General features: G+C 38.0%; 1 protein-coding gene across 3 annotated transcripts in view; it reads left to right on the top strand.

Annotated features, from left to right (window-relative positions):
* SCFD2 (sec1 family domain containing 2) overlaps nucleotides 1–25,577 on the top strand; it is a 401,014-nt gene that overhangs the window by 77,147 nt on the left and 298,290 nt on the right. The window lies entirely within an intron of this gene.

Genomic DNA, 25,577 nt, shown 5'->3' on the forward strand with positions numbered 1-25,577 from the left:
CCTCCAAATTAAAATTACACTAGGAATTTTCCATACCTTTTTTTTTTTTTTTTTTTTTTTTTTTTATAGTGACCTCTTTGGCTTTTCACTCAATATCAAGAATGTCTTTTGAGCATTTGACTAACCTTTGGGAACCTCTTCAACTTTATGCCATTTGGACCTTTCTTGATCTCCATGGCATCTTTATTCAATCCTTGCTGCTTTTCTTGTAGAATATTGCTACTATTTACATTTCTTCTGACACTAATCCTCAGATAACATCTAGCATGTGGTTTAAAATGATGTTTAGTAAAAGATGAGGGAAGGCAAACTACATTTGTGAATGTGGTGAATTTGAAGTGATTTGTATTGGGTCAGGACCTTTTCATGATTGATAAAACTTAAGAAGTTATAAAGCATTTCAAACTTAAATAAAATAATATGACATATCCACATATTCTCCACATAGAATCAGAATAATTTACCATTTTTATGTTTACTTTATATCCTTTTTCATTAAAGAAATAAAACTAGAAATAAAGTTGAAACATTTCTGATACTATTCCCTTCCTTGCTCTGATTCTCCTTTTTGTTTTCCCAGAGGTATTCACAAACTCAATTCCTTGTTTTTATATTTTATTAAATACTTATTTATCCATAAATAATACAGAATTTTGGGCTCTGGCTTTTACTTTTTATGTAAGTAATATTATATTATAAATATTCCTAAACAACTTGTGTTTTCCTCTCAACATCCTACTTTTAAGATAGTTCAAGCTGACATGTATTGATCTAGTTCATTTAAACTATACCATACTATTTGATTGTATGACTATACACACTTTATTTATCCAATTCAAATATTCCATATTTGTATGTGGGCGTGTGCATGTGTGTGTGTGTATGGAGAGGGACAGAGAGAGTGAGAGGAAATTCAGTGGAGAGAGAGAGAGAGAGGGAGAGAGAGAGAGAGGGGGAGGAGAAATAGAGAAAAAAGAATATGGTGAATCTCCCAGGACATGTTTTTTGGTGTACATGTGAAAGAGTTTTTGTAGGATACATACCTTGGAAAGGATGTTAGATTGTTGACCATGCATATTGTTGAGTTCACTGAATATCCCAAAAGCGATCACCAAAGAGTTTGAACTAGTTGACCCTTGCACTAGGCATGGATGACATTTTGTTCCCTTACATAGTGTCCAGTACTCAGTTTTATCAAATTAGAACATTTTTTTTAAATAGTGGAGTCAGTGCTATTTCTTTATGTAAGTTTGCAATTCTCTGACTCCTGATGAGGTTGGACATCTTGTATAGTATTTATTGGCTTTTCAATCTTCCTCTTCTGTCAATTACTCATTCTTTTTTGTTTTTTTGTTTGTTTATTTATTTTGAGAGAGAGAGAGAGAGAGAGAAAGAGCAAAGGAGGGCAGAGAAAGAGGGAGAGAGAATCCCAAGCAGGCTCTGTGCTGCCAGCCCAGAGCTCAACGTGGGGCTTGATCTCATGAAATGTAAGATCATGACCTGCCAATATCAAGAGTCAAACGCCCAACTGAGTGAGCCACCCTGTCAGCCCTCAATTGCCCATTCTTATATTGTGCCCATTTTTATCTATTGGGTAACAGAAAAACTGTCTCATATCATGCAAATACTTCTCCAAGGATGTGGTTTATCTTTTAACTTTAATTCCAGTATATTGTACAGAAGTCTAAAATTTTAATATAATCTAGCTGGTTAATATTATCCTTTATGATTTGTGCTTATTTATGTTTTATATTAGAAACCTATTTATACCCCTAATTTCTAAACATGTTGTTCTATATTTTCCACTAAAAATTTACTTTTGACATGTGAAATTTTAATGCACGTGGAATTTATTTTTGTTTATGGTATCATTCAGATCTTTCTTTTCTTGTTTTGAGAGAGAGAGGGCACAAGTGAGCGAGGGGCAGAGAGAGAGAGAGGGAGAGAGAGAAGTGGGGCTTATTCGGGACTCATGTTTACCCGAAGTGGGGGCACGAGCTCACCCAAAGCAGGGCTCGTGGTCACCCGTAGTGGGACTCAAAGTCATGAGCTGTGAGATCATGACCTGAGCTGAAGTCAGATGCTTAACAACTGAGCCACCCAGGCGCCCCTAACTTTCTTTTCTTCCATATGGATAGTCTAATCTCCCCACATTATTTATGAAATACTCCAAGTACCATAAATTATTTATCTAAGAGTCATTTTCCTCTTTCTCGTGTTGGCAAAGCATCAGTTTTGTTCCAGTGTCTGCTCTTTTCTCATGTGATTCAGGCAAATCCTGATTGGTCTCAGAATACATTGGCATTTTCATTTCCTTACCTGATGATTAGTTTAGCAGCTCAAGCCAAAGATAGGCGAAGGGTAGTCTGCTAGACTACCTACCTAGAAACACTTCTAGGAAACACTTCTAGGAAACACTTCTAGGAAAGGTTTTCTTTTGCCCTGACAGAAGATACATAATTAGGAAACAATTTCCTTTTTCTGCCTCTTGATGTATGTTTGTGACATGAGCAGTTTTGATAATGAAGGGAGCTCACTGAGATCCGAGGAAGACAGAGTCTGGATCTTTGATGACTTTGAACCTTAGCTCAAATATCTTGTTTTGTGATATAATTATTCTTCTCATTGTTTGAGTCATTTAAAAAATGTTGGTTTTCTGTTATTTGGAGCCAAAAGATATTCATCCTTTTCCTACTAATATATGATATGCTAAGACGCCACATAAAAGTGAGCATGTTTCTTACTTTCTAGTCCGTTCCAGGTTAGTCAGTTTATCCATCACAGAATTAATACTACAATGTTTTAAAATCAGTATGTCCAGTTTTATGCTTTTCTTTATAAAAGAGAATTACAAGATTTATTTGTGGGTATTTTAAAGATTTTAATACCATTGTGAGTTGAATTTCTTAAGGTTCAATTTTCTAATTGTTTGTTGCTGGCACACAGGAATACTCTTGACTCTTGCCTGGTGATCACATGTCCAAAAACTTTGCTTTTGCATTATATTTGTTTCTTCCTTTCTACACTGGACACCATTTCTTTCTTAGTGCACTGACCAGATACGAGGATACTGCTCAACAGAGGCAGTGAAAAGAGGTATCTTCGTCTTATTCCTGAGTTTAAAGAAAATGTTCTAAAATTTTACCATTAAATATTATGTTTGCTGAGGTTTTTTTTGTTTTTTGTTTTTTGTTTTTTTTGTTTTTTGTTTTTTTACTTTTTTAAAAATCAGGCTAAGAATGTTCCTTCCTAAACCTAGTTTGCTACGTTGTTGTTTTGTTGCTGTTGTTTTTATCATATGTGAGTGTTGGATTTGATTTAATACAGATTATGAATTTTTTAGATGACTATGTAGGGTTTTCTCACCCTTAATTGTTAACGTGGTAACTTGTAGTCATAATTTTTTAATGTTAAAGAATCATTACTGTGTTCCTGGATAAGTTCAACTTGGTCCTGCCCCACTGCTGGATTTAGTTTGCGAATACTTTACTTAGCTATTTGCACTTATGCTCCTAGGTGAGATTAGCATATGATTTTTCTTTATTGTGGTGCCATTGTCTGGTTTTAAAACAAAGGTTATGGTACTTTTTTAAGAATCAGGATAAGTTTCATTTTTATATTTTCTGGAGCTATTTGTATAAGAAAGGAATAATCAGTTGCTCAACAGGGAGATATCTCTAAAGAACCACCTCCCCATAGCTTTGTTGTTGTTAGATTTAGATTTTTATTTCTGATTTAATCACTTAAATATTTCTAGATCTATTTAATTTCCTGTTTCTTCTTGAGACTTTGGTAGTTGATATTAGCTTAAGTTGGCTATTCATTTGTATTTTCAAATTTATTGGCAGAAATTGATTCATAGACTTCTCTTAAATATTTAAATCTCCTTTGAATATATAGTTATATTCCATTTTTAAATGTCTAGTATTTTATTTTTATTTATTTATTTTTATTTTGCTCACTTTGTTTTTTATTTTAGTGTTAGTGGAATTTTATTAATCATTCTAAAGATCCAGCTATCTGTATCTGCATCTGTCTATCTCATGTATACTCATACCTATAGCTATCTATTAAAGGCCATGAGTTCATACTAACCACAATTCTGATCTAATACCACAGGGTTATTGTAGCTTTTTCCCTTTCCCTGTTTGTAACTTCCCTCTCTGACCATGAAGAACCTGTCTCCCCTTACCCTCAACATATTGAATGACATGATAGATTCCCCCCTTATGTAACCAATTTCCCATTAGAATTGCCGCGCCTCTCACGCCCTCCTCACCTCACCTGGGCTCTGTCTTCCTGCTGCAGGCCATGGCCAAGTCCACATAGATGTTCTCTTTCGCCTCCCACACAGGCAGTCCTCCTGAAGCTGCCACGTGCATGCCCTTCTCGCCTCGCTGGAGCTCTGACATCTTGCCCTGTGCTCCCCCTGCCTCGCCCTCGTGCATGGGTGCCCTCCTCACTCCTCTCAGGCTCCGGGACCCACCAGCAGACCCCACTGCTGCCCGCACGGCACAGACACCTCCTCATTCTGCAGGCTCTGACCCCAGCCAGAATATTGCCTTTGCCACTCCCCTGTTCAGATGATCTCACCTTCCTGCTCAGGCTCTGACATGGTCTTTGGAGACTGCTCTTCTCCAACTTTCAGTGAGTGCTTTTTTTCACCTCCTTTGGTTCTAACAACCTGTAGACTTGTTACTTCCCCCCTGGATCCCTGTATAGTCCTTTAGGCTCTGATAACCTGCTCCAGGCCACTGCTCCAACTCCTTCCCTCCCCACTGCCCTGCCACACAGCTTCCTCACCCTCTGCTGCCCACCACTTATGTCCTCTAAGGTGATTCTCTAGCTCCAAAGTCTAGCAAAAGTGTTTTAACACAAGGCAGAGCAGTTTTCTCCCAGGAATGATCATCTTTCAACTCACTAGAGGTTTCTGAAGAAACTTGATCCAGTATTAATGCTAAGCCATCTTATATTTGTAATTAAGTTTTAGAATCCTGTTCCATATTAGACTGCCTCAGATGTGACCACAGGACTTGGTGTGGTTCTTTCAGCAAGTGGAAAGGAATAAAAACACTGGGGAAAAGAAGTAAGCGTTTAAAATGCAAAAACCCTACTTCTTATCATAATTGCACGTTACCCGGCTAGCACTGTGTTCTCCATCATTTTTGGATCCTTGCATGTTAGTGTTGTAGCAGAGGCAAACTTGTAGACTGGCCGTCATAATTGCTCTTTGTATATGGACATGCTTATTTTATATAGTATACATTTACCCATTAGTGTAACAAGTCCTAATATACGGTGAGCTATCCCTTTTACAGACATTAGTTTGATAGTAGAGCATCTAAGTTTATTTTGAGGACGAAGGCAACTTCTAGCATTTCCCAAAGAGCTTGAGAGCCACTTAGATGCAAATCTCAGTCAGCACGGAGAATTGTTTATTTCTTTGGAGACTCATTTCCACCACTTTCTACCAGGCCTTTGTCACCGGGACCTCAATGTTGACTTTATGGCCTAAGTAACATTATAGACAATCTTGGTTAAGAAAAAGAAATTGGTCCTGGAAATCTATACTTAAATACAGGTTACTGCATTTCCTCTACACTACCATCTTTTGGTTCAGTGGTTTAGGCGATTTTATGACAAATCAGCAACAGATCTGAGTACAATTCATAAGACTTATGTTTGGCTGAGGCTTCTGAAAATGACAGAAAGATCATGTTGTGTGCTCAAAAGAGAAACTTTTTTGAGTGTTGTTGGGGAAAAATCTAATATTTATCAGCAGTGAATATGCTTTTAAAGACCAAAGGAGATAAAACAGCTTCTCAACTCCTTTTCCTCTCCCTTATCTCCAAGGTCCAATATCACAGTCTGTGTTTTAGGTGTTTGGTACATGTGTGCACATTGCCAAATAATTGTTTCTGTTTCAAGTTTCAAATGTAGGAAAGAGCAGATTTAATCTGAACATGGATACATATGTGATTCTATTCATGAATGTATTCACTTGTAAGAGTAGCTTTGCTTTATTTATTTATTTATTTATTTATTTATTTATTTATTTATAATATGAAATTTATTGTGAAATTGGTTTCCATACAACACCCAGTGCTCATCCCAACAGGTGCTCTCCTCAGTAAATTAAAGTACAGATTTACTTATTTTGGATAGTCGTCTACGAAGAAATCTCTTTTTAGAGTGGAGCAAGAGAGATTGATTTCGTCACCTCATCTAATTAAGATCAAATTGCCTACCTCATAGTGTCTGCTATTGTTAGGATTGAATGCAATTATGTACGTACATCACTAAGTACAGTGCTTGACATTTAGTAAACACTCAATAAATAGTAGTTATTTATTCTTTCAGCTGAACCACAAATATTACAAATGCCAATTTATTTTATAAGAGCAATGCCTTCAACATACTCTCGCCTAGACTTTGTTTTTCTAACTTAAAGTTTGTTAAGGAAAAATGAAGTTGTTCCTTAGGACAATGTTACTGCCTTTTTGTATTTACTGTTTGATAATATTTAACAGCATTTTTCTTTAAAGCTAGATGTAAATCCCAGTGTCTCTAATCTGCATGTCTGATGTTTTTGTGCTAATTGTCACAAAGAAAAACTTTATTGACCATAATTTACTGTGGTTATGAAACAGTAGCAAGCTCTGTGGTAGAAGAGGCAGCTGTGTTTATATTTCCTAAAATAATATACTTTATACATATGTGTTACCCATCTCCAGTTATTTCTTTGGGCAGAATTTACATTTCTAAATTAAAATATCACACTTGGAAAGGGAGTTTGAAATCAAATAAAATGAGTTACAAAGCCACTCAAGATAACCCAGGTACATGTTGCTTTAGTCTTAAATTTCACTTGCCTTTGCAGTGAAAAGTAGCTATACCATTTTACTAGTTGTCAAACCAGTTTTTTTATGGGTAGAATGAACTCCTTTTATGAGATACTAAATTTCAGAATATCTCTTCTGTAACAAATCACATTTCCCTTAGCTAAAGAGTATGCCTGCTTGTGCTGTAACAAACTGGGGGTTCACCTTCCCAGTCCTCTAGAGCTTCTGTGAGGTCCCCAGCCATGTGGCGCGGCTTGGAAGTAATGCCTCATTTCAGTTCCATGCCTGACCACACCGACACCCTGGGAGGTCCCGTTTTGTTGTGACTTGTCACTTGCAAAAGTGCTGGTCACATCATTTGGATAAAGAGTGAGGTACGAGGCAGAAAAAGATGATTCCCAAAGCAGTCCTGAGTGCCGTTTACACATTAAGGAGATTTTTCATAGGATTTTTCCTGAGAAGGAAAACTGTGGAGCATGTTTAAAAGAAAACCTCTTATTTCTTTTATACTCGACTCTCAACAGTTCTGACACCAAACATGTAGGACTCCCTACACCAACCAATCCTCCAACTCTAAACACCAACTGGGTGACCTACAGTTCAATCATGACACTAACTAAATGGAGCTAGTGCAGACCCCACAGGTTGTAGGCGCAGTCCCACAAGACTCCCCCCCTTCCCCCCACTTTAGACATCAATTGCAAGTCTGGGCTTCTCATACTTCTGACCAACCGGTTAGATATCAGGTCGCCCATAACCCCTTTCTCGGGCTTGATATTTGGTATAATGGCACACAAAACTCAGGGAAACATTTATTTAACTTGATCAGTTTATTATAAAGGGTATTACAAAGTATATAGGTGAACACTCAGATTAAGAGGTACATAGGGTGAGGTCTGGAAGGGTCTTAAGTGCAGGAGCTTTTGTCCCCATGTGGATGGGATGTGCCACCCTCCCAGCACATGGATGTGTTTACCAAACCAAAAGCTCACTGAACTGTATACTTGAAGTATTTTTATGGAGGCTTCATCATGTAGGCATGATTGATTATTAACTCAGTCTCTAGCCCCTCCCCCTCCCTGGAGAAGAGTGGGTAAGGCTGGAAGTTCCAAGCTTCTACTCATAGCTTGGTCTTTCTGGTGACCAGTCCTCAGGAACTATTCAGGAATCCACTAAGAGTTACCTCATTAGAACAAAAGATGCTCCTATCATCCAGGAAATTGCAAGGGATTTAGGAGTTCTGTGTACCAGGAACCAGGGTCAAAGACCAAATATTAGAACAAATGATGATTCTAGAATTTGTATCGCTCAGGAAAATATAAGGATTTTAGAAGCTGTGTGCCAGGAACTGGGGGCAGAGACTAAATATATAGTTCTTATTATGTCACAGTGTTTTTTACAGTATTACATCAAAATAACTGCAAAGGCAAGTATTAGAGAACAACAACTTTCCCCCATTCCAGATTTCCATGAGGTGGGTCTTTGTAGGCATGCTCTTAGTCTGTCTCTGACCCTTTACATCCTCCTCTCTTGGGAAGAGGACTGTCTTTTCTAGTTGGCAAATTTGGGATGATTGAATGGGCTCAACTCTGCCTTTTCTCCTCTCGAGAGGTGCTCTGTCTGTGGAGAGCACTGTGGTACTCAGCGGTTTCAGCACCAGAATCTGCCTTCTTCTTTCTCCACTCTTCTTACTCCTTAGAGCAAGCTGGCAGCAGGGAGTAGGTGCTCTGCCCTGTGTCTCTATGGGAGGGCTCCCTGGTCAGAGCTTGCCCCTGACCCGGGGGAAAAGGCTGTCTGATTCTGGAGCTCCATAGGAACAAGCCACTTGGCTGACAGACCTAATATTCTATCACCCAGACTGGCCTTTATCACTAAAAAAAGGCATGTTTCGACTCATGCCTTTACTAAGGTCTGCTTTATTTCTCAACTTGTTCAGAAGAGAGGTGTGGTTTTTTTGTTTTTGTTTTTGTTTTTGTTTTTTTTTTTTGGTGGTCCCTTTGGAGAGCCCTACAGTAATCAGTTGTTTTGAATGAAATGTCTTAAATATTTTGGGAGAAGAGTTAAATGGGGATTTATTAGTTATCTCTTTGGACATTTGTATTAAGCAGTTTTGTACCTATAAAGAGATGTAACATAATACATAGGAAAACTTTATTTTTTAATGATTGGGTTGAAAATAACAAAGGTAATTTTCCATTCTGAAAATAAAAGGGGCAGATTTGGTCAGAAGAATACTACCATTTTTCATTGATTCTAAGATGTCAATTTTTCCCCACATTTTAGTATTTCTGAAATTGGGATGCATCCTGAAATTCATGGTATTTCTTAGTTTAATGGCAGTATTGTTTCTTGCTGGAAGTATATAAAATAATGGTATATATTATTTGGTAATAATCGTATATATTATGATCAGTGGTATCTTAGAGTCAATAAAATGGGGCTTTGAAGGTAGGAATTCAGACCTTAGGTTTGACTTGGTGTCTTCCTGACTGCTGTATTGCCCATTGGGTTAAAATAATGTTATTTAAATGGCAGTTTTCCTTCACTGGCCATGACTATGACAAATGCCTTGGCACATGAGGTATTCATTTCACTGTAGCACTTTTCATAAATTGAGGAGGTTTCCCGCCCCGCCCCCCCCCTCCCAGGCCCCCCCCTCCCCCCAGTAAGTTTGTGCCTAGTGCACTATGCTGTGAATACATCGTTACCTCTGGGGTAATCCTGCTGCCATGTAAGAAGTCTAATTGCCCTGAGACCTCCATATTTTTAATGTTTTTTAATGTTTATTTATTTTTGAGAGAGAGAGAGAGACAGAGAGAGAGAGATAGAGACAGACAGGAACGGGGTTGGAGAAAGCATGAGCGGGGGAGGGGCAGAGAGAGAGGGGGGGACAAAGGATCCAATGTGGGCTCTGCGCTGACAGCAGAGGGCCTTATGTGGGGCTAGACCTCATGAGCCATGAGATCACGACCTGAGCCGAAGTTGGATGCCAGACTGAACCATCCAGGCACCCTGAGACCTCCATTTTTGAGATGACAAGGGCTCTTGTAGAATCCCCAACCTTGCCTACCAGCTGTGTGAGGGAGCCATCTTGGATGCCCAGCTCATGGAGCTTTCAGGTGGTTGTAGCTCCAGTGGACATCTGACCACAACCACACAATGTTCCAAAACAGGACTGCTCGAGCAAGCCCTCCTCAAATTCCAGATATGACTCCAATATTGTAATTAAAATAAAGTGTTTAATTCAAGTAGAAAAAAAATTTTTTTTTCTGTGTGGATTCTTGATAGCTTAAGAATGTGTTGACTTAGCTTTGGTCCCTAGAGTGAAATATAACTTGTATAATATTTTAAATATAAAAACACTGCCTTTACATTGCTAAAAATTGTGACAGATTATCTTAATTAAACCCATGATTAGTGTTTTAAATCACTACTGATACATAAAATTTAATTATTGAATTTTCCTACTTTTTACCTATCTTGCATGTAACTCATTTTGATTAAAAACATGTGAGACATTTTATTCACAACTGCTGATTACCCATTATGAACTAACTAAAATTTAGTTAGAACAACCGACCTGAAATTAGTTAATACTATTTAAGAAATACAAACACCAAGAAACACTACTTAGAACAAGCGAAAAAAATAACTCCTGAATACAAAGATTGCATGTTCTCACAACTTTTCTAACCATTTTCTTTGTTTATCCTCCTTTCCCTATAAATAGCTGTAGGGCCTCTTTCTCATGGTTCTGGAGAACCACATTATGGCCACATTATGGCTAACTCCTAAGTATTAATTTCAGTATTAAGTTATAGATCTCCTTTTCCCAGCCACATGCACATGCACATGCACATGTGAACACGTGCATGCGTACACACACACACACACACACACACACACACACACACACACTTCTTCCCTGCATAACAGGTCAAAAAAAGAAAAATAGAGCTGAAGTAACATTGATTCTGGTAAATAGGAAAACTTGGGACTTTAAAATATTAGGGTTTTTTTCCCCCAGCTTTTCTGATGGCTGGTCCAGATCAAAACTTCAATGTCACGTCCTCAGGAAAGCCAAGCCTTCCCTGAGTAGCTCTGTCATCACTTTAGTTTAATTTTGTTTCTCCTTTGCTGATAGTTTTTGTTTACACACTCATTGTCTCCCTTGCTAGACCGTAAGATAAGTGAGACTAGGGACTTTGTTGACCCTGTTTACAGGTATGTTCCAGAATGTACATTCTTCATTTTCATGCTGGCCATAGCAGGCTTACCTGCCTGCCTGTGGGAATTTGAGAAGTTTGTTATAAACATGGAGTTCACTTGCCACAGAATGGCACCTGAATACGAATAACTACTTAAGTCCTTTATGAGAGTTCAGAATGATGCTTTGCATAGACATAGGACTGAAGCTTTTTATGTTAACACCTATTCTGACTTCTTACATAGCACATAGCCACCCAAAATAATGGCTGTCCTTCCCAGTCACCTTTGCAGCTAGGTTCTGGTGAATGAGACACAAGCACAAGTGAGGTGGGCCGCTTTCAGGCTGTGCGCGGAGAGGGTAGGTACACACGCCTCTTACCCTTTCTTCCTGCATGCTGAAATGCAGCCGGGATGGCAGGAGCCAGCGTGGCCATCTTGGGTCGCGAGAGGAAGCTGTGCGTTGGAGATGTTGAAATGAATGATGGGAGGACCATGGTTGGTTTGCTGAAGATGGTGTGAACACTGTACCAGCCCTGGACCACCTACCCGGACTTTACGTCACTGAGAAATACATTGTCTTCCTTGCTAGACTGTAAGATAAGTGAGACTAAGGACTTCGTTGACCTTGTTTACAAGTATGTCCCAGAATGTACACCCTTCATTTTCATGCTTGCCTATCTTGCAAGCCACTATAATTTTGGGTCTTTGTGACAGTAGCTAACCTACATTCTGATTAACATGGTCGTCTCTTGCTGCCGTTTTCATAGCAGTGGTTTGTTCTGTGAGCCTTGAAATTCTGATCGTTTTATGATCTCATGAGAAAGCGGTCAAAGTAATGAATTGTCTCAATGCCTGCACTCTTAAATGTCACCAGTTTCTGGGATATTTGGAAATAGTGTATGGGATTTAGATTACTTAAATGCAGCCATAAATTATTAGAGCTTTAAAATTTTCCAAACAAATTTGCTGAATAAGTCCTAGATGAAAGACATTTGGAATTAAAGAGATCTGAATAGATTAACATGTTGGTCCCTCAGGGGCTCACATGATTAGACTCTTTATTAATTGACAAGACTTCTACCCCCTCGTTCCCCCCACAATTCTGAATGCCTGGGGAGACACTGTAACTAAAACGTCTCTGGTTTTTAGAAATACAAATCATCCCTTCATCACCTTTTCTCTTCTCCCGGGGAAGCCCCTGCCTTCTAGTTCTCTGCCAAGAAAGGTGTCACTCCCCAATGGTGGAGGGAAAATCAGCTGAAAAGACTTTTGCAAAAGAAAATATTCTATTCATTCCATGTAATAACAATCTGTTGAGTCCATGCTGCCTGCTGGGCCGTGAGGTTACCGATGGAAACATTTATGGCTTCTTGCATGTGCACAGTTTATCATGTAATGTCGATTGGCTATCAGTGCCTGAGCACCATTTGTGCCATGGCCGGAGATCTGGGACCAGATGGGATTTTCTAGGCTTGTCTGAATATGTGAGTGCTGAACCTGTAGTATTGCGTCTGTGGAAAAAGTAAGTCCTAGATTCTTCTCAACCAATTTATACATACACTTTTGGAACTGCTGATGAAGACTGGGGGACTGCATAGCAGAGTCTGGACAAGTTATGAATTTGCCTATGGTCTTACTGCTAGCAAGTATTGGAGCCAGGTTAAAACCCAGATCTGATTGAAACCATGGGCTTCACTAGTGTGTATGGCTGGAATATTTGTCCTGGGGCAGAACGTCCGAATAACTATTGGCCGTTTAAATCTTATATTCCACGCATTCTTGTTCCTGGGCATTCAGATCAAAAAGTTTTCAAAAACACAGTAGGATCTACATAGGCCATGAATTAAATCTTCAGTTTATATGCATTTATTTGATAGCTTTGTATGCATTTATTAGATAACTTCATCTGTGAGTACTGAGATCATTAAAATGCAACATTTCCCACTAATTTTTCTTTGATATATCCAGAAATTTGGCAGCCAGCTTGGATTTTCATCTTGAGTTTTACTCCTCAGCAAACCTTTTACTGAAACCTCATGAGACCTATACGTTTCTCCATAAGGATACATAATCTTCATTTCACTTTTCTCCTGCAGAATATTTTATTTTAATGTTGTTGTTCTTCTCTATCACATTAAAGTATTTCTGAATAATAAAAAAGACAAATGGAAAACATAAAAAAAAAATACCATGCATGAATTTCTTGTTTCTTTGCCTAGGGAGGGCACATCGCCAGATTTTGGAGTTAGGTGAATTTGTGCCAACCATCTGATTAGAAAGTGAGAGTCGAATATATGGGCTGAGGAAACTTGCTTTTAAACTGGGCTTGCCTTAGAAGCAATGATATCATATGTTATTCCAGCTGGAAGCTAGAGTTAGGGATCAGGCAAAGTAAGTTGAAGGCTAACAATTTTGGTCCTTAGTGTTCTGTGGGTCTACCAGAAAAGTTTCAAATACGCATTTATGCCAGTGGCCAAAGACACATCTGGGTGGGTCTTTGTTTTATGAAAACCAAGAAGGGTTACAACCATTCTGGTTTGCATGACCAGAAGGGAAATAATCATGATTTGTGCTTCTCTGTGCAGACTGAGGGTTCTGTCCTGAGCCACTCCCTCTCTCTGTTTGTACTATGCTGTCCACCCCAATGCTTGCTGGGATTTTTTTCCCCCTTTTTAAACATCTGGGTTCCTAAGAATGGAAGGCAGTAACACTGTTTAATTGCTTTTCTTTCTTTTTTCTTTTTTTTTTTTTAATGTTAGTCAGCCTTGGAGAAACCAAGTCTTATTTATGCTCATTCACAGGAAATCTTGGGTGTAACTTAAGGGCAGGTCTTTCTGAAGGAATCTTGTACCTAGGTTGGCTGAATATCTAGAGGATCTTAACACTTTACTTTTTTTTTCTTTTAAGTTCATTTATTTATTTTGAGAGAGAGCAAGTGCAAGTGGGGAAGGGGCAGTGAGAGAGGGAGAGGGAGAGAGAAAATCCCAAGTAGGCTCCATGCTGTCAGTATGGAGTCCAATGCGCGGCTCGATCCCATGAACCCCGAGATCATGGCCTGAGCAAAAATCAAGAGTCGGACGCTTAATAGACTGAGCCACCCAGGCACCCCCACTTTACTTCCGACTTAAAGATTCTGAGAGAGCTAGAGGTTAGCTTGACATTAGTGGGTACCTGATACCTGAGAGAAGGCTTGAGCCTGGGTATGGATTTCTCCCGCAACTTCTATTTTTTACCATTCTCAAAGGACTAGATAGGATGAATTATTTATTGAGGGCTTACTTGTTTTTGTTTGTTTGTTTTGTTTTGTTTTTGCCAAAGGGGCTGCTAATCCTCAAAAGTAGGAGAAATATTTGTTCAGGATCTCAGGTTTTTTTCTAGCAAGGGACTCTGTGAGGATTTGGCCAACCTGCGCATCTTGACTAAATGACTGTGCCTTGGTACCCCCTTCTGTTCCTCCCATTCTTTACTTCTGAATCAAGGGACTTAAAGCAGAGCGGGATAGTGCTGAATGGAAGCTGACCAGTCTGTCTCTTTTTCCCCAGAATGGGTTGGCACTGGGAGCAATAAATGCTGAGTGAGGAATGTCACATGATCCAAATATCCTAAAGACATACATTCTTTAGGAGAAGCATTGTATGTGGTTTCCCTCAGCCCTCTTTCCGCAGACTTTTCCAGTAGGGGCAGTGATAGCTTATAACTTGTAGAATAGTGTTGCAGTACCATTTTACAAATATTATAGAAATACTTCTCTCCTAGAGTAATTTATGTCATTTTCTGTCTGTGTAGGAGGAAAAAAAAAAGATCCACAGCTGGCGAATTGCATACTGGTTATACCCTATATTTTTGAAAGGGATATTTCCTAACAGCATGCAGAAACGCTGTTTTTATCTTTTCAATATCTTCATTTTGAGCTCTTTGAAAAGAAACAGTTGAGCAAAACAGAATTGAAAAAAGTCTAAGGGGAAAATACGTGTTAAAAATTGATAAATTATCATCCTGCCACATAGAGCTATTTCTATTATGATCCACTCCTGTGATTTTTAAAAAAAATATTGTGGTTTGACAAGAGTACAAAAGATTCCTTTTTGTACTTAGTCCATGTAGAGTTGGTATAGTCTTTTTTTTTTTTCAGTGAATTATTTTGTTTTGTTTAGTGTTGCTGTTTTGTTTGATATATTACTAAGTATTTTGAAGTTTGTTTTTATTGTACCATTTTGGATCATAATTAAAAAAAATTTTAATGTTTATTTATTTTTGAGAGAGAGAGAGCAGAGAGCACACACATGAGCAAGGGAGGGGCAGAGAGAAGGGGACAGAGGATCCACAGCAGGCTCTGTGCTTAAGCACAGAGCCTGACGCGGGGCTCAAACTCATGAACCGTGAGATCATGACCTGAGCTGAAGTTGGACACTCAACCAACTGAGCCACCCAGGTGCCCCTGGATTCATACTTTTTAAATAGAAAAAAACGAGGAAATAAAACTGGAAAAATTTGGGTTTGGTATTCTTAGTTATTAACTCTTACTGAAAAATACAGAATTTTTCTTCTTTCTTGTTGGATTCATGATACCCATACTTTATAACTGCATTCTTTAACTTTAGTTTTGGTATAAAAACATTATAAAATATAAAAACATTATAAAACTTATACATGTAGAGTATGTTAAGGTGTTTTGGGAGTAGAAGGAAAATACATGCCACTGTAATATATATGTAATGTTGTTAGTTATTATTTTTTAGGTGACTTTTGTTTGATGCTTTTGTTTTCTTTTGCTTATATATATATATATATATATATATATATATATATATATGTGTGTGTGTGTGTATATATATATATATATATATATATATATATATATATTTAAAGATCATAGTCTAAGTGAGAAAAAGAAAAGAAAGAGGTATATTAATAGTTATCCTATAAATAAAAGATTTTAGAGGAAAGCTGCCAATTTAAATATGATAAATACACTAACCAAGGCATACTCCAGAAGCACTCTTCTCTCTACTGACCAGAATAATTCCTAGTGGCACCCACCAGATTTAAATTCTCCTTACGGGGGCCCTTGGGTGGCTCAGTCGTTAAGCATCTGACTTTGGCTCAGGTCATGATCTCACGGTTTGTGAGTTCAAGTCCCACATAGGGTGAGCTTGAGCCCCGCCTCTGGTGAGCCCCACGCTCTCTCTCTGTCTCTCTGTCTCTCTCTCTGCCCCTTGCTCACTTGCGCCCTCTCTCTCAAAAATAAGTGAGTAAATAAATTGTCCTTATGAATAATTAGTATTCTGATTAGGAAAGTGTGTTCACACTTCAGTGTGTTCCTTCTGAGCATGACAAAAGAATAAAGAAAAAAAAGAAAAGAAAATACAGACTAAAGTTTAAAAGCAAAGATACTTCACTTTTGTAGGAATGCTGAGGAAATGACTTCTAGGTGGAGATTATTTCTTAAGCAGCCACCAGATAAAATCCATCCTGCTAGCCAACAATATTTATTGAGCATCTACTACACACCCACACACATTCTTTGGCACCGAGGCTGCATTAGTAAATAAGAAAAACAAGGTCTCTGCGATTGTGGCGCTTAACGTTATACAGTGAGCAGGGAAGCAATAAATAGTTAAATAGTAAGGACTGTGGTCAGCACAAATTTTGAGCACCTATTGGATGTGAAACACCCTATTCAATATTAAAAAGGGCTTTTCAGGTGATAAAGGATGTATGTCTTAACACACGAATGATTTCTTTTTTAGTGTGCCATAGCCCCTCACACATGCATCCGTAATAACGCGTCAGTGACAGCATGGTTCACAGTTATTTGTGTCCCCCTCCGTCTGCCAGAGCTGTGTCTATACTGACAGAGCAGCCTCTTATAATTGATTTATCCATGCTTTCCCTTCCCTTGGAATACACCTGGGGTATAAGAAACAGTGCGTGTTGGTTCAGTGAGTGCGTAGTTCCTTATGGTTAGGTATTTTCATCTGATTTGTCTCAAACTGATCTACACCATACCCACACAAGAGAATAATTCTATGGTAGAAGCATAAAAAGATAAAAGAGTTTAAGTGACTATTTACAGTCAGGAGGAATCTATGTGTTTTTTATGTGCCTGTGAGAGAATCATGGATCATAGGTAACCTTGCTTTAAGAATGCTAATTTGACCTCTGATTTCCCTTGTTGTGAAAGGTCATAGAGGAGGGTACAGCTGATCCTGTCTGTAATTTGATTTAATCTTGTCAAATCTGTGAATCTCACAAGAAACATTTATCGTCTTTCCTTTGCCAAACCACTCCCACTTTGATCTTTCGCTTTGCGAATACCTTCTCAAGTCTGTACAGGATGTTCGGACTGAAGTTATAAGATAGCTGCCCCTCACTGCCATCTCGTCCACCACCACTCAGCTCGGAAGTGCCAGGAGCCAGGCTTGTGTGCTTTATATGCATTGTCTTATTCAAACCTTACAATTCTGGGAACTGTTTTCCAGATGAGGAATCAGAAGCTTGGAGGTTAAGTATCTGCCTAAAGTTACGTATGAATGGCGGAGCCTGGATTCCAACCTGTCTCTGGCTGACCCCAGAGTCTGTGCACTCAATAATTATACACTGACTTAAAAGGCTCATTTGAAAAATAAGTTAAGTAAATGTCATTGTCAAGCTGCGTATTTAGTAGAGAAAAAGCAGCTCTGCTTATTTAGAAGAAAATCACATGCACATCAATTTATCAGGAAATATAGTCAGAGCCATGATTTTTATTTTTTTGCAAAAAGAATTCTTTGCTTTTGCTTTATGAATAAGTAATACAGCTTTGAATGTTTTTCGGGGAGAAGTCTCCTCCAGTACATCTAATTTATTTTATTTGCCACTTTTCAGCCAATAATGCATATAGGAAGAGAGGATTTAGGCTCCCCAGTGCAACACCCAAAGACTGGATGTTCTAGTGTAATGAGGTTTCATCCAAACAACAAACATAGGTACTGAGTTCTTGCAGAGACTTTGTGTTATTGTTATTTGCATTTTCTTCAGAAATCTCAGCCATGGTTGTATATACCAACCATGGACGCTCATTGTTGGGAAGTGCTTTAGCAGTCATCTTTGTAAGAATTCCCTCTATGGCCCATCTTCTCTAGAGACAGCTTGTGTGAGTCTATTTTAGACCCACAGTTCTTTCTACACACTGGGCACACAAATGGATTTTACCATGTGGTTTGAGGGGAAACAGAATCCAGAGAGTGGCCTATTTGCTTTTTTTTTTTTTAACCTCTTTATTTAAAAATTTATATTGGTGTTCCTCATATACAGTGTTCTTTTCTCAAACTGTACTTAACTTTGTCGTCCTTCCGTGGCTGAAATTATAGTTGGTGTTCTTTTTTACAAAATTATTGAGTGGTGATAGGAAGGGTCTTTATTACTGAAGGACAGGGGATGTTCAACAAAGAGGCCAGAAGAGGTGCTCGCAGAGGTCACCCATACCAGCCATTTTTAAAATTCTGGCAGCCGTATGCTCTATTATCTTCTTTAGGAAGACAAAATGGCAGAGAAACATGAGATCTAAGACGTCCTTTACAGCTAGGAGATCTCTGAAATGTAATTCCATCAGGCTTCTGGGTTTTGTTTAGAGTGATTAGGGGTAAATAACCCACAGCAAAATGTAATCACACAACAACTGCACAGAGTGTTAAAAATAATTTAGTTAGTGATAGGTTAGTGATAGTTGTAGGTTGGTTGGTTTGCGGTGGTAGAGGTGACTGTTTTAATGAGATATCTGGCCATAGTGACTTTAATATGCAAATCTGATTATTTAATTGTCCTCTGTGGTTTGCACATGCTGTTTTCTTCAATTGGATCACTCTCGTTACCTATCCAGAATGCTTTCTTTTATCTTGCCTGTCCAAATTAGCTGCCTTTCCCAGATGCTTCCCATCATCTCGCATGATTATCCTTTGTTTTTATTGCCTAATTTAGTTGTTCCTCAGCTTTCTGAATGTGGGGTCCCATGTGTCTTATTCATTGCTGTTTTCCACCTGACATGTATTAGATGTTAAATAAAAATTCTGCTCAACTTACGAGTTTAAAGCAATGTCAATCAGAATTCTAGAATCCTAAAAAAAAATCATTTTTAGAATTTGATGAAGTTATTCTAAAAAATAGCCAATAAAAACCCCAAAACAATAACGTCGAGTGAAAATTTTAAGCCCACATTATGATATTTATCAATATTATGTATCAACATATATCAATTATATATCAGAAATGCTTATGAATATTTTCTAGGGATTTTTTATTTTTGGTTTTGGTTTTTCTATTTACCCTTTTAATTCAGTAATAACCCCCAAACTTCCAATCAAAAATAACTACTAGTAATGTATTACTGCTACAATATAGTTAGGAGACAGGTACAGGTATTTTAGTAACTTAATAAATTTAGTGTATTTAATGTATTAAAAGCAGAGGGAAATGTAGCAGAGGGATTACTGTATTAAAGGGTAAATTAAAATCCAAAAGAAATCTAATATTAATTATTAGTAATATGATTTATCTTGAAATAGGGAAGACCATTCCAGACATAAAAGCCATGGAATCAATCACAAAGGGGGAAAATCAGATATGATAGCAATATGGCTTAGTAGTTAAGAGAAATGACTTTAAGATGATATGGTCCTGGAACTGAATTTTGCCCCCCAACACTTACTGAGTGATCTTAATGGGAACTTATTTACTCATTAAGTCTCAGTTTCTTCATCTGTAAATTAGAGGAGATAATAATAATAATAGGAAGCTCATTAAGCCTTTAGATTATAAAAGCTTATGTAAAGTACCTGCCCTTTGCCAATCACATAGAAAACACAATAGCCATTATTATTACCTTTAAAATTTTTACAGAGGGTGCTGATAAATCAAAATACCTTAAAAGGATGGCAGAATAGCAAAAGTATTGCCATAAAGACAAAGATTGATATACATACAGGACATGTGATGAATCCATTCATATGGATAAGAAAAACATAATTGTTCAACAGACATCGTTAAAAAAAATGTGGCCAAGCCATTTTATAGAGGAAGAATAACGGTGGTTCATAAGATATGAAAAAATGTTCACTTTTCCTTGTCATAAAAAATGTAAACTCAAACTACATTGAGAAGCTGTTATGGAACCAGGCTGGAACGCTCGTGGAAAAACCAAGCGGCACTCGGAGATCTTGGTGGATGGGAGATTTATTTAACACCAGCGGGCTCAGAGGAGACCATTTCTCCAAAGATCTGAGCTCTGAATGAAGGGGGGAAGGGCTATTTATAGTTGCCAGCTTCCATATCTGTGGCGGGTTTTTGTGCGCACGCGGCAAACAGGGCAAGAAGAACCTGGAAGAGGGGTCTCCAAGCTAGAGACCAGAGCTTGTTTTAGTCCCGTTGGCCATCTTATGGTATAAAACTTTATTCATTTTCCCAACAAAGCAATTTACCACTTCAAATTAGCAGAGATTGACAAATGCTAATTTAGTGTTGGGCAGAGCTTAATAGCATGGTCATCAAGACATATTACTGTTGGGAGAATGAATTTTGTCCTAGCACTTTGGCAATATATGACAAGACCCTTGAAAAGGTTTATACTTTGCCGGGGAATGTCACTTCTGATCGATCATAAGCATTAAGAACACAATCAGAGATACTCATATGATTTACTTTGAAAGATGTTCATTACAGTTTTACTTATAATAATGAAAAATTAGGTGCAATATAAATGTTCCACCATAGGAGAATGGTAGAACACAGCATGCAGTCATTTAAGTCAAGTTATTGAAGAATATTTTTAATGAAGTGAAGAAATGTTAATCATGCAATGTTATTAACATTTTAGGTATATGGATGTGAAAATCAAACTGCATTTATAGTATGAACACAACTGTTAAAGAATAACAAGGAAAAAGATGAGAAGTAAAGGGAGGTTAGGTACATAGATAAAATTAGAAAAAAATGTAGGAAAATACACGAAAATGATTGTCATTGTTTCCTCAGAGTAGCGGGTTTTCCAGTTATCTATTGCTGCACAGCAACTTGCTCCAAAACTTAGTGGCTAGGTTATAATTTTGTGTGGCAGGAATTCAAGCAGAGCTCAGCTGGGCAGATCTTCAGCTCCGCGTGGTAGGTGGTGAGGTGACTTGGTGGCAGTCAGCTGGGAGAGGGGCTCATCTAGAGGACCCAAGATGGCATCAGTCATGTCTGGGCCCTGTAGGTGAAAGCTGGAACAGTGGATCCAGTTGCAATGTCCACACAAGGCCTCTCCGGCATGGCCGTCCCAGAGCAGTTAGGCTTTTGAGGTGAAGGCTCGGGTCTCCCAGAGAAAGTGTTCAGAGGACATGGTGGAGGCTGCGAGACTTCTGATTCTTAGAACCTAGCCTCAAGAGTCCCCGAACATAACTAGTATTGACCCGTTGGGGATCAAGGGGAAAGAATTAGACTCCACTCCTCAAGGGGAGGAGAAGCATCCTCTTCTTTAGTCTGCCTCAATTTATAATTTATAACCATCTTTAGTCTGCCTCAATTGGATTGGGTGATTTTTATGTGTTTCTGCACAGTCTGCGAAGTCTGTAATGCAAATGTATTATTCTTTGTACGTTTATAAGAGCTCTTTATATGTAAGCCTTGAATTAGATAGTTTGCATGAAGTACTTAACATTGTGGCTGGCATAAATAAAGCGCTGTGTAAATGTCAGCTGCCATCAGTATTATCTTTATTCCTTTCTCATTAGAATAGAAATGTGTCGGTGGGTTTATTTTCAGTGGCTCATTCAAAAAGGCATTAAAAACGCATAATTTTGCCTGGGAAAGCAAACAAGATTTCATGAGCAGTTAGTTGATACTTAAACTAGGTTTTGAAGGGTGAAAGGGAATCTACCAGCTAGGAAAAGGCAGGAAAGGCTCTCCAAGTAGTCGGAGCTGCATATTCAAAGACGTGAAGTTCAGATAATGCAATGCATGTTGCAGCATCTTTTAGTGTTAGCAGGGTTCAGATATAAGATGCAAATTTGTGGAAAAAGGGCCGAAGCTTGGGGAGCAAGGATTCAATTCAAGAGGTAATGCAGAAACAGAATATACAAGACTTAGTGACTGATTAGCTGTAACAATTCCTTGAGAGTTACTGCAAATAAAATTTATCTGTTCACGAAAGCAATCGTGCTCTCTGCTCCTGATTCAGTTTGCTTCTCTCTTTTAATTTCAACATGAATTGTATGCGAAATGGACAGAATTCAGAACAAGTAATAAACCACACATGGATACATTTCCTTTGAAACCCCCAAAAATAAAGAGTTGGAGAAAATGACTGGCCAAGTTGTATTTCTGGGTTTAAAAATAGAGTGATTTATATGTATCCTTTTTCAGAAAGTCAACAGAACCAAACATTTGTCCGTCATCTCAGAGTGGTTGCTCCTGCCTGTTGAGCTTATTAGCTCCACTCTTACTGTCCCAGGGCTCTCATGTTCGTGTGCCATATGGCCTCCACATCTGGTGACCAGTCCAGGCTCTTTTGGGGAAAAAAACCAAAATTTCCTTTGAGGTACTACATAAATATATTTCTGTAGAATCTGCTACTGCCCACGTCTACAAATATCTGGGTCCCAAATTAAACGCATAAAGCTGAAACGATTACTTTTCAGAGATAACAGTAATGAAATAAGACAGAATACAAATTAGAGCTCGAAGCTCTTTGGCACCGTTTTTTTCTTCCAGCATATTACTTGCATTGATGTCCCTTTGATGTTTTGACATATCTCTGAAATCATGATTAAATATGGTAACCAGAACGAGCACTGACTTATTGTACTGGGCAAGCCATTCGGAATCAATATTATAGAGGAACAAATACGCTATTTGGAATAGCTTTTCTACTTTTAATGAATCTGATTTGTGTTGAAGCTCTAAATCTTATTTTTTTCCCCTCCAGAACTGTCATTAAAGCAGTTATCTCAACAAGTTATTAAACCAAATAAAAACTGTAAATAGAAAAGTAACTTCAAGCTATTATTAGCAAATGTTTATCACTTAATATTTTTAAACTTTATTTTAGACAGATTTCCACTGTCCCGTGGATAAAAATGACAATTAGGTTTTTTGGCAACCACTCATTTCTTCCATCAAAGGTTCAAGAAGGCTGTTGGAGCATGTACATGTGCGATCCTGCGTTAGTGACACAATCAGGATTCTGTGTTTCAACACCAAGGTTTTTATTCTTTTCTTAACTCATTGAGTCATTGTTGCTTCTCTCACTGTTGGAGAACATGATTAAAATTTGTACCGTTTTCCTGTGTTAAAGAAACAAAGCAAGGAAAAAAGGAAGGACATAATCCATGTAAGATGGTTGTATAGGAACAGATTTTCAAAGTGTTAACTGATGTTGTGAAAAGCTGTTTTAGTAATAGGCCTAATGGGAAAACAATGTGGTCAGGAAACTCGGTGATACTGAATTTAACTCTTTCAAAGTAATGTCAGGTACCGGGAACAAAGGAACACAATGAACAAGATCAGTCCCATGTGTTGTTAAACAGTTTTTTGTTTTGTTGTGTTTTGTTCCTCTGCGGCCTCTTGTAGCCTTTCGTGGTGTTGACGGTGATCAGGGCCTGGAGATGTCTCCAGCTGCGATAGAGCTGCTGGGTTTTGCCTGTTCCTCAGCAGTTAATCGCCAGCTTCCAGCAAAGCCATCCTGTCCTCCCTTCCTCTAACCTGTCTCCTGGCAATGCCATTTTAATCTTAATTTTTCTTTTCTAGAGCAATAGTCTTGATTTTGAAGTTCCTGTGAGTAATAAGAAATAAGAAAAAAGTAAACGAGCAATCAACGCAGTCATATTCCAAAAACTGTGGTAAAACTCTGGACAATATCCATTAGTCGTCATTGAAGATAGAGATGGAGAGGCATAAACATTTCAAACTGTGGTACTATTGCTGAGCATAGACAGCTCCTAGCAAGGTCTTTTTAATCCGTTAGATTTGGATTGAATGGGGTTTTGATTTAATTTTACAATTTTTGTTGCAAGGCAACGAACGTCTCAGCAAAAGTAAGAACGCATGGGGTAATTTAGTCTCCATTGACAAAGACTCCTGTGAATGGAAGGACCTGATTTTCAGTCTTTGAAATCCTTTGTCTCTTAGTTTCTTCATCAGTCAAACGGGGATATTTTCTTCTCTCCTTTCCTTGAGGAGATTCTGTGATGGTCAATATTACCTTACTCTCAAGTCTCCAAGGAGAGTTGCTTGATCTTTCCAAGCCCCTTTTTCTCATTTGTGCAACAGGGTGGTTCTGGGCATTAGAAATGAAGGATGCATTGCACTCTGCCCAGTGCCCGCTAGGTCATGGGTCAGAGCAACAAAACAAAACACAAAAAACACTGTTTAACACCACATGGGACTGATTCTGTTCATTGTGTTCCATTGTTCCCGGTCCCTGACATTTGACTGTTGTAGTTACTACTGTCACTTTTGCTCTTCTGCTGTTACTAGTACTCATTACCTTCGTATTTGCCAATTCTTTATCAATACTAGTACTTTCCTAGGCTTAAAATAAGCACTGTGATACAGCTGAGATTCATTTCTAGCACTTTTGGCATTCAAAATTTTGTTTTGCTTTGTTGGAAGGAAAGAGAAGTTAAACATTTCATATATCCCTGCATGTAATTTATATTAGGGTTTAAAATTTTTTTATTTTAGTGAAACATATTTATTTTGGTAGAGAGATTTGCCCTCCCTAGACTCTTAGCAGCAGACTCAATCAGAACTGGGTGGAGTCTCCCGGGTTCTTGTATGTGAAGCCCTGAAGCTGACCTCTGAATCATCAAAGATACCAGTTATGGTTAGCAAGATGTTATTACTGTTTCACTTTATCTAATGTTGTAAAATTGTACATGTGTGTACATTTATATGGTCTTTGAATAATTCATTGCCACATTTAACATAAGACTATTCTGTGTACTTCTGATAAATTGTTAGAATATATTAACATATAGACACACAGCAACTACTGAGTTACTTATGTCAACAAATAATTATTAACAACTGTACTTTATACTGTGTTGCATATTTGAAAGTTGCTAAGGGAATAGAGTTTAAAAGTTTTCATCATAAGAACAAAAATTCTATAGCTATGCATGGTGACAGATATTAACTAGACTTATTGTGGTGATCATTTTACAATTCATACAAATATCAAATCAGTATGTTATACACCTGAAGCTAATATAATGTATGTCACTTATACTTCAATCAAAAACAAACAAACAAACAAACAAACAAACATATACTTACTGAGTGTCTGCTATGTGACTAATAGTCATGCTCCGTGTGGTAGGAATAGATCAGGGAATATTACAAAGTCCCTTCCCTCATAGAACTTACATTCTAGTTAAGAAGACAGAATATGTATATATTAATTATATATATATATTAAGCATGTTGGGGTAATAGCATGTATGATAAGGAGCTTAGAAATTGATCAAGTTGTCAAGCATCTGTTCATTGATCAGTGCCTTTGCTGTAGTGGCCCCT

The sequence above is a fragment of the Panthera leo genome, chromosome B1 (assembly GCF_018350215.1).
Source record: "Panthera leo isolate Ple1 chromosome B1, P.leo_Ple1_pat1.1, whole genome shotgun sequence".
NCBI classification, from domain to species: domain Eukaryota; kingdom Metazoa; phylum Chordata; class Mammalia; order Carnivora; family Felidae; genus Panthera; species Panthera leo.